The following is a 10,369-nucleotide window of genomic DNA, read 5'->3' as shown; positions in this document are numbered from 1 at the left end:
TGCCCGCAGAACTGCTGCTCACTGGATGTTTTTTGTTTTCCACCCCATTCTCTGCAAACTCTAGAGACTGTTGTGTGTGTAAATCCCAGGAGATCAGCAGTTTCTGAGATGCTCAAAGCACCCTGTCTGGCACCAACAATCATTCCATGGTCAAAGTCGCTTCGATCACATTTTTTCCCCATTCTGACATTTGGTCTGAAAAACAGCTGAACCTCTTAAACATGTCTGCATGCTTTTATGCATTTAGTTGCTGCCACTGATTATCTTCAAATAATGTCTCCCCATTTCCCTTGTAGTTAAGTTATTGTGTTATTGGGACAATATCGCAATGATTTGTGGATGAATAAAAGACACTTTGCATCACTACCAAGTCGCTGCATTACAAACGCTTCATGGAAAAGCTGCACTCCGTCCGTATAACTTGTGCGTATAAGGGTGCTCTATTTCCTTACTGTACAGTTTCTAGCACTTCCTAGCACTTTGTATCCGAAAATTGTACTTCCACGTTTACACAGCACTTTTCACAAGCCTATAGAAAGTAAGTAGGTGACATCACAGACACTTACAGTCCATATTTCTTATACAATATGGACAGTAAATGTCGAAAGCAAGCCGGAACTTTCTCCGTTTCTCATTTTCATTCAGCTCGTATGCTTTATCTGATGTGAGAGATTGCAGGAAAGAGCTGCACAGGTATCTATCTGAGTGATGCCCTAGTGGGCTTGAGTGAATGCTGTTGAAACGTACATTAAAGACCTGGCGGTTTTCTGGCTGCAACCTCCATCTCATCTTTGTAATAAACACTCCAAAAACTTTAAATCTGCTTTTTTCAAAATGATGTGCCTGTGCTGCTAGTCTTTGACAGAACTCTGAAAACTCTGAAAAATGAAGGTGATGGGATTTGGATAGCTGTGAAGTAGGCACTGTACGTATCAGTAAAACCCTCCCCATTGCATTAACCAGCACATGAAATCTAGAAACGGAAGATCACTTTTTGACAGTCCCCTATAGACACAGGCTCCACTTTGCTTGGCTGTGAAAATCATTGACTCGGCCGTATGCTGCGAAAGAATATTTATGTTTGTTCCCTGGGATAATGTTAGCATGCTGGTCTGCACTTTCAGTTCTGTCGCTTCAGAGCCATTCTATGCAAATTCAATGCAACAATCGGTTCGGGCCAAGCCCACTGAGTGACACTGTTAGTTTCACAAACCCCTGAAGGGAAACAATTTGAATAGAATTGAAATGGAAACAAATAGATTAGACATGTCATGTGGGAAAAGGCTTTTTGTGATTACTAATGCATTGGTTTAACCATTGTAACCCCTCCCTCCCTCCATTTTCTTTGTCTGCCTGCATCATCCATTGCTCAACACTAAAGGTGTTCAGCTGTTGTGTGGCACCAGATGTCCGTCTCCCTGCCCATTGATGTTGTCAAGTACTAGAAAGGCTGATAAGGTGCCTTTTTTGGTGAAATGTTTTGTTGTTGCAGTATTTTGACTCATCTGTCCTCTGTCACTTCATAGGTGTTAAACATCAGTATGTGGACATAGAAGCACTGCAAATCTGCTGTACATGAATGCAAAAAATAATATGAATAAAATGATCTCAGGAGAAAGGTGTTTTTTTAGCATGAGGTGGTTTTTTAAAAAGAAGGCAAGCAGCTTATTTACTGTCTCACCATTTTGGCAGCTGTCTAATACGTGATCCTGCATTCAAGCTGAGCACAAAGTGTTTCCTGAGAACTGAGTAAATATCAGTGGATGCACAGCTTATCTTTTATTTAAACACACATGAATATAAAAGGGTGGCATTTGTTTTTATTAGGCTGCGATTGTGACGTATATATGGCACTATGAAGTAGTGAATTCTCTCTTGGGAGATTTATACTATGGTATCTGATTCGTACTGTGGTACACTGCCTTATTGATCTCACATCGTCATATTTGAATACCCTTAAAACACAAAAATATGAATGCACGCACACACATACACACACACACACACACACGTGCACGCAGGAACACACATGCACACACGCAGACACGCACACACACTATTCCCTTTAAATAGAGAGATTCGCTCAGGCTGATCTCCTGTCCCTTCCTCTGGAGAAATATTGATCTACCATCAGCACTGCCCCTGTGCGAGACATCTGGTGGGCGTTTGCTGCTGGGTTGGAGTGATTGACAGCAAATTCCATCATCAGCTTTGTCTCCAGACTACCATGCACTCTGGCTATTCCTGCACTAATGTGAAACTCTGAACCCCGTGGTTAAAGGAGTCCACCATATAAATACAACAGAATGATAAGGACCTCTGACTGAAAACGTTCAGGGTAGAATATACTGCTGTCCACTTCCCAGGTATTTCCAACAGCCATTTTGGCTTATGTGTGTGCTCATATTTTCTAGTCACAGACATTTCCTTGTATTTTACAGAACATTTCAGGTTTTCTCACAGGCTCTGTTTGAAAGCGTCAAAACATTTTTGACATCTTTAGGACAAGCTTTACAGAGACATCTGTAATAGGTCCAGCAGGGACAAATAACAGCACTTTGTGAATAGGGATGAATCACCCGACAGCAGTGTGGAACAGAATCATAATCGCCATGCTGTTTGGGAAGAGGCATCACGGAAGAAGAGGAAGTATTTGTTCTTGTTTTTTTGCAACAGATGGCCCCTCAGGTGTATCCCTGCATCCACCGTGTGGGGAATAAGCCTTCTCTGAACAGTGATGCTTGAATGGCAGTTTCAGCCTTGCCTGCGCATTATCAATCCTGCCCCTGGGAATGCTGTCTGCCAGTCTTCATAAGTGTTTTACCTATGATTTCACCCCGCTCGGAACCCCAACTCCGACATTTCTTAGGGGCTTCTAATGGAGAGCGCCTGTTCTCAGCCAATCAGCGGTTATGGTCTTTTGGTGCTTTTTACCATCAGATCAGAGGCCCTTTTCTGCCCTCTCTCTCTCTTTCTCCCTCCTACACCCAGCTGCTTTTCCATCAGTCTCATTCATCTCCTCGGCCCCATTTGCAGCCCATTTGTTCCCTGTTCCGCAGCCCTCTGACTGTGATTAAGGATGCCATTAACCCCGTGCGAAAGCACCAAGGAACTTTCTGCACCAGATAACTGTCAGCCATGTTGACGGAGCGTTGCGTTAGCCTGCCTGCAGATGATGTGCTGTATGTGGCCTCAACTAAGTAGTTTAAGTATTTCCAGTCATATTTTTGATGTTTATTTTGTCACTATCCCCTACTGTTTGTACTGTTATTAGAATCGAAGTATAAATGGCCAATCCAATCATTCAGTCAATGCATTGGTTCATATTTTTCATAAGTAATCATTGTGGGCTGCGGTTTTTAGGAGCTGAAAGATGTACAGTAGGCCTGATATATTTCAGGAGCTGAAATGATAGTTCATAAGGAAATCTTTTGGCCATTCACACTTTATTAGTTGGTGCTGTTGTGTGTAAGTTGCTAGTAGACAAATTTTTATAATAAAAATATGAATTTTTATTATAACCTTGATTTCTTATTTAATAGCTCATCTTTATTTTCTCCCTGAGGTAATCTAAACCTTACTTAATACTTCCAGCTATCTTGCACTACTCTTCTGATCTGACATGATTTTAAATAAAACTGTTTAACTTGTGTGTTGACTGACAAGCAAGGTAAAAGATGCAATATTAAAACATGCAAACAAAAAATACAGTACTATGAAACAATATTAGCTACATTTTTCGAATGATTATATGATTATGTCCAATGATCAGGCTACCTTACTGAATAAGCTTTAGCATAATGGAAATTTGTTTTTCTTACCGTATGCCAATGTATTTTTCATTTTTGAAACGCTAACTGAATTCATGCATGAGAAGCGTCAAGGCCATTCTGCCAAGCAGGGGCGTCGTAGTGGGGTTCGGCTGCAATTTCAAATGACTTGGACTAACTAATTGGACTAACTAAATTAATATTGACTGGCTAAATAGATTGAGAGACTGAATCAACAAAGTAAAACAACAAGCAAACAAACAAACTGAAAAACTGGAGGCTCTCTAACGGATGCCCCTCTCAAATTTGCAAATGGTTTAGTCCGCCACTGCATGCACAATTTTGTCGGAAACGCCGGGTAATGACTGCTAATTATAGAGTTAAACGTTACTATTTCTAGAGATTAGAAAAAGAAAGGAATGTGAAAGAAGCCAATTGTTAACTGATTTATTAGAAAAGAAAGGTGAGCATAACCTGCTAACGCTGTTTAAGAACGTTTCAGGTGAACACAAGCACCTAATTTGCGTCAAACTGCGACCACATGTCTACATTTTGTTCGTTGTTATAGTTAATTGGCCATTTTATTTGTGTATCCAACCACGCTAAATATAGTATGAAATATGCTGATAAAACAATTTAAAAGTTTGTATTAAATTAGAAAAGAATGCAAAATAGAAGCATTTAACCATAATGTGTTTGTTTTAAGGTAGGCCATATCATATACATGGTGGTCTTAGACTTTTGGACTTTTGGATATTTTCCCCAAAAACAGGTTCCACAATTGACTAAGTAAAGATCACTCTTGAAACATGAGAATAAATATATTGAAATAAAAGTATATAGTTTTCCCATGTGTTTGAACATAAAATATAGATCATTATCCATGTTGGTTTTTATATTCAGCCTTTTCCCCACAATTTTTATTAACGAATGCCACTGTAACTGAACTGAACTGAACTTGTTCTATAATCAGGCCTCACAGTTCCCACAATTCAAAGATTGACTTATATGATACTTTTTTGTTACATAAGTTACAACCATGGTAATAAGTTTGCAGAAGACAGATAATTATTTGGCCTCTGCTGCTGAAACCCCAAAATAGAAGAAGAACAGCCTAGGAATGCTTTCTACAGGCAACAAAGTCAGCAATATTTCAATTGCGCATTACAATCAATACAAAAGTGTTGACGAAATGTAGTCTAGCACTGAGTAATTACGAAGATGTAAGTATATTTTTAGGAGGCTGAGTACCGCTGTTGCAGAGACTTATTTTTATGGTACAGATTAAATTTTTACACCATTGAGGCCATAACATCCAGATGGCTTCTTGTAACTCGCAAAAATTGTGATTGTTTTTGCCATTTGGAATTGGGTAGGGAAAATTGAACTTTTTATACACCCACCCAGACATTGATTTTGGTCTTGTTTATTTATTGCATAACAGTTGATTTCTTTCAGCATTTTAACCTTCAGAATTAATATATCATAAGCCATAGATGTCTATGACATGGAGGCCTGTAGGTGAATGTATTTTCTTGTATCACGGCTTTGGCCATTTTTCACCATTTAAAAAAAAATTGCACAATGATGAAAATGTTATCTTCTCAAAGTGCCTTAAAACAAACACATTATGGTTAAAGTGTGGTTAATGATTGTAGTGTATCACCCGCACTCTGCCGACAGTTATGGCATGTTTCGTCATTGAGTCATGAACATAACCTTCTACTGAAAACCAACAATTGAGTCTTTGACATGCTGTGTCACATTATCTGGCAGGGCAGACAAACGGGATTGGATTATGATTGCGATTTAATTAGTTATGTTCACCTGTGAAAATCTGTTGAAAGGTAACAGCGGGAATTAAGAAGTTATGCTGATTTGGATAGATATACAACATTTCCATTGTGACCCATATATTCAGTACATTGATAGACCCTATTGCAGTTCATATAGGATGTATTGCTAAGCGAAGGGATTTCTGTCAGAAACCAGTTATTGAGGGAGTTATTTAACCCCTTGTTGACTCTCTTTGGTGACAGTGGCTATGTTCTTCAGTTGAGTCCAGTGAAGCAAATGGCATTCTCAACTATGAAAACATCAGAACTACCTTATGGAACTACCAACTTCAATATTTAGTCATTTGGAAAAATGGATCTTCGATTTTAGAGAGAAGCAGTAATCTACGTCTTTGAAGCCGACATACATAATGTCATTCTGAAATTATACTACTAGGCCTACTGGTCAATGTTCAAAAGTCAGTCATCTCATCACACTTATTGATTGAAGCAGAAAAGATTGTTGATTGAAGCAGGATTGTTCTTGTACAGCAGACCAGGTCATAGATAAAGGCAAATATAGATAGTGTAGCCTTTGAGCAGCATCTGGAAAAAATGTAACATTACAATAACTGATTTGCAGTTAGCAACACAGGGGAACCTGCCTCGGTGCAGTTATATAGGCACATCAATATTTAAGCACTAAAAATAAAAAGCATGGCTATAAGATGAATTCAGTCACTCTTGGTCTTTATGATAGAAATCTTTTTTTTTTTTTTTGTCTTGCTATTACATTTTGTCTGGCCTACATACATGGGCTGCAAAGCAATACAATCTAGGTAAATATAAAGAAATTGAATATGCTCCCACTTGAGAATTGCCTGTAGCCCTGTCCTCTGGTGTCTTGGTATGATAGCAGTTTTTTGATAGCCTGCTGTAGTCCACTTACAACCCTGACATATTTTGCGACATGATGTTTCTCCGATAAACTAGCCTAGTTCTTGAATAGTTGCAGTTTTGAAAGCAATCTCTCTGCAGACGCCACAGACAGTCCCAGTAATTGTAAGAAAGAGCTTAAATTCCGTGGCAACCCCAGGGAAACTGGGCAGAAGTGGTGCTTTAATTCTACAACACAATAAAGTGTGTAAAAAGTGAAGGCGCCTGAGTACTTAATACTTAATAATCTGAAGCCACTGTTCATGGAAATGAACAAAACATCATAGAATTGTCTTGCTTTTCCATTACAAAATAGCATTTTATAGGTAACTGTGGTCCTGTAAAAAACAATTGAATGAACCATCACTGTTGTAAGAAGATTGTAAGAAATTTAAGTCACACACGTCAGCATATGGAATGCAGTCCAGCGTTGTGAAATCCACATGGCTGGTTCAAGTGTGCACTGAAGTTGTCTGTCAATGAAACGGCCACTGTAGCACTTGTATTCATGTTTTATTTACAGATGACAAATATGAACACACTTAACTATGTTACATTATACCCTCCCCCCTACCCCACAACTCGTACAGCACTATTTCAAAGCACCTTCTGCCAAGCCATTTACAATAATGAAAATGTGCCCTCGAAAATAGATCACACTGAAGATGTATGCTCTGTGATTAGCAGCAGCTTGAGTGTCTTCATATTCCTTCCAGACAGTTCTTCACTTCTCTTGATGACAGAAACAATATGGCTGTTTATGTACAGTAGAGAAGTAAATTGTCCCTGGAAAGTAGGGCTTCGTTTAAAGTAAATGTATTATACATTGTACTTGTTGCCACTGTTATCTTACATTTGTATTAACAAGATTTAGAACACATCCACAGGGACTCTTAAATCAAAATGATAAAGGTCATGTTAATTACAATACGTGCTTTCTCTGCTATTTACAGATACCTCCTTATTCATTGATCATAAATAAGAATATGTACATATTGAACAGTAAAGGATTGTAATAGGTAACACATTGTTTGAATGAATGCACCTCACACAAAGCAAATCTTTCTTTTCTGACCACTTCCAAACGGCAGAATATACAAGCACTCTTTAATTATTTACAGTGTTCACAATGTTATTGGAGAAATGCACGAGTATCATACATTGAAATGTAGATTAAATTAAGGTGTTGTACAGGTTTCTTTTGTGTTCAGAAATTCAATGTGGAGGCTGTTGCCATGGGAATACATTGGGTCATAATAGGTGGAAAGATGAACAAGGCCCATAGATAATAGTTGGAGGCAAACAACATCAAAAGAAATGAGCCACACTAAACTGAAGGCTTTTTTTATTACTAGTTACTCGATGATAGTTCTGTTTTCCAACTAAAATTCAGTTTGTGTGTGCGTGTGTGTGTGTGTGTGTGTGTGTGTGTGTGTGTGTGTATATATGTGTGTGTGTGCATGCTTGCATGTGTGTGTGTATTTATTATACAGACTCTCTTAAAGTCAATTGGGATCAGGCTGGATTAGATTTGTGTCAATTAGCATTTAATAAATGAATCTTTAAAAAAAAAGAAAAACCTTCCAGAATGATTTAACCCAGTGAATTTAATTCTGGTGTGTATGAATACCTTCTGATTATCATAAATCGTGCTGATGTGAAATGATTTCATGTAGGAGATGCGGGTCACATTGAGTTTCTTGTGAGTACAGATGGAAGGTCCCATGATGATGACATGTATTCCGATGAGCCATTACAGGCTATGCTCCGGAGAATGTTAATCTTATCTGAAAAAGCAATTATGGGAAAATAATTGTAAACCATCCTTGACAAGTGTGACTAATGCCTGACCTGTACAGGAAATTGTAAATTGTACGATGCAGATGGTAATGCTATGGGAAGGCATGTACTGAGTTCTCAGCATTCCCCATGGAATAATGCACCCCTGACCTTGAAGTTTATGACAGAGCAGGCTCGTGAAGCAATTCGCCTTCTAGTTCAACATTGATTTTGCCAACTGTTGCATACTACTCTACATTGCTTGACTCTAGATTAATGCTTTGGCTGTTTTTGTACTGTAAACATACGCTGCTGTGTTGAAAGTTTGATTAAAAAAACTTTTCTCTATTATGTGCAATAAATTCAACAGGATTTCTTTTCCTTCCCATTCTAAACTATGTGCACAATAATTTATTATTTGCTTTCCTCTTATTTTCTAGTCTGCCTTAACTCTTGTTTTTATAGAAGATGCACTGCACTGGCACCATCTCCGTATGGGGATCTCCATTTCACAGGAGAGCAGTATTGTGCCTTTTACATCAGGACCAACCACCACTGGTCGTGTGTAACTGACTTTGCTTTTCCTACTTTGGATGCAGTGCAGAATGAAGCTAGAAGATGTTTTTTTCTGTACATTTTTATTATGCACAGCAGTCTGTCAACCTTGCGATATAATGGCTATCGTGCTATACGTTAACAAGATTGATGAGCGCAGTGATTGGCTCTTTGTCTGTCTCCCGGCTCCCAGGGACACATTAACTCGGAACGTAGGACTGTGGGTGAGAGATGTGGGTTTATGCATTATGTATTCACCGATGTTTGGAATGGATACTGAGGCCACGGTTTTCTGGGCCGGTGTCTTATTACTCCCCACAGTGGGTTTCTCAAGAGTAATAACGGTTGTGCTATTAAGAGCCAAGCCTAATGGACATATGGAGCATCTTGTTGTGATATAACCACTTTTTAGTGCTTTAAAAAGGACGAGTAGTCTCTCACATCCTTATGCACATATTTCAAAAACTGTTTTTTAAATTACCCCCTTTTGTCCTTCACTCTCAGGCATAGCATCTTCAAAGGCCATAATGATAGATTTTTATAAACAGCGCCTTGTTGTTCTTTCTGACTGCATCTCAGATGCCATGTACTTTTCAAAGCTGCAATTCATACTAGTAATACAAGCTGGGATTCTTTACCTTGGCAACGGTACTGTAGCAATCTGACATATGATCAATACTGTTTTATGACCCTAGTCAAAGAATTCTGTTAAAAGTGAAAGTACTCCAAAGTTCTGATTTGACATTGTGCCATGGGATGCTTGGGGCTCTCCATAAGTATATTTAAACATTTGGATTCGAACTGAACTTGCAATTCTTCCACATGACTTGAATGACTTCACCACATATTGCAACTTAACCTTTGATGATGGAATGGAGTGGCTGTATAATCACACATGGGTAAACCATGGAAAAGGATAGCAATTCATACATTTAAAGCATTCCCTATGGGGAAAACATTTAAAATAATATCAGGGATTATGTGGTACCATGATGAAAGTATTGTTGCTGTTTTGACCCAGTTTAAACTCTCAAGAACCAATTTCAGCAGGACCCATTTAAGATATGAATCAAGGGCACCAAAACGATCTCTCAATTACATTTTTGAATCATCCTTGCGTTATGGTCTGTGTTCATCAGTTCAGTCAGAGGAAAAAATAGCTCAACATGTTTGCAGACTTCAGGATATCAACTTGACTCACTTTTGTTGACAACTTGACTAGAATGTCCACTTTGGTCCTGAACTTGGAGGGCCAGATAAGGTCAAGTCTACAGTTCAGATGATGTCAAACTCTCAGCTACAAGAACAAAAACACCAGGCTCAAAGTAGCCTTCAGAATAGATCGACCCTACTCAAATACCCTTTTCCCCTGTTCTGTATAACCACCACGTCGTCTGTTTGTTTTTCAAACAAGTTGAAAACCAATATGTTTTTCAACTCTTGCCAAATGTCTTCCTTCAAATGAAAAATCAAGAAGGACGTTTTTGAGTGGTGTACTTTTTTAATCACAGCTTTCCTATGGTTTTCTTCAACTGTGTTAACCCTGAGAAGCTG

The sequence above is a fragment of the Conger conger genome, chromosome 1 (genome assembly GCF_963514075.1).
Source record: "Conger conger chromosome 1, fConCon1.1, whole genome shotgun sequence".
Taxonomy (NCBI): Eukaryota; Metazoa; Chordata; class Actinopteri; order Anguilliformes; family Congridae; genus Conger; species Conger conger.
This window is presented reverse-complemented; position numbering follows the sequence as displayed.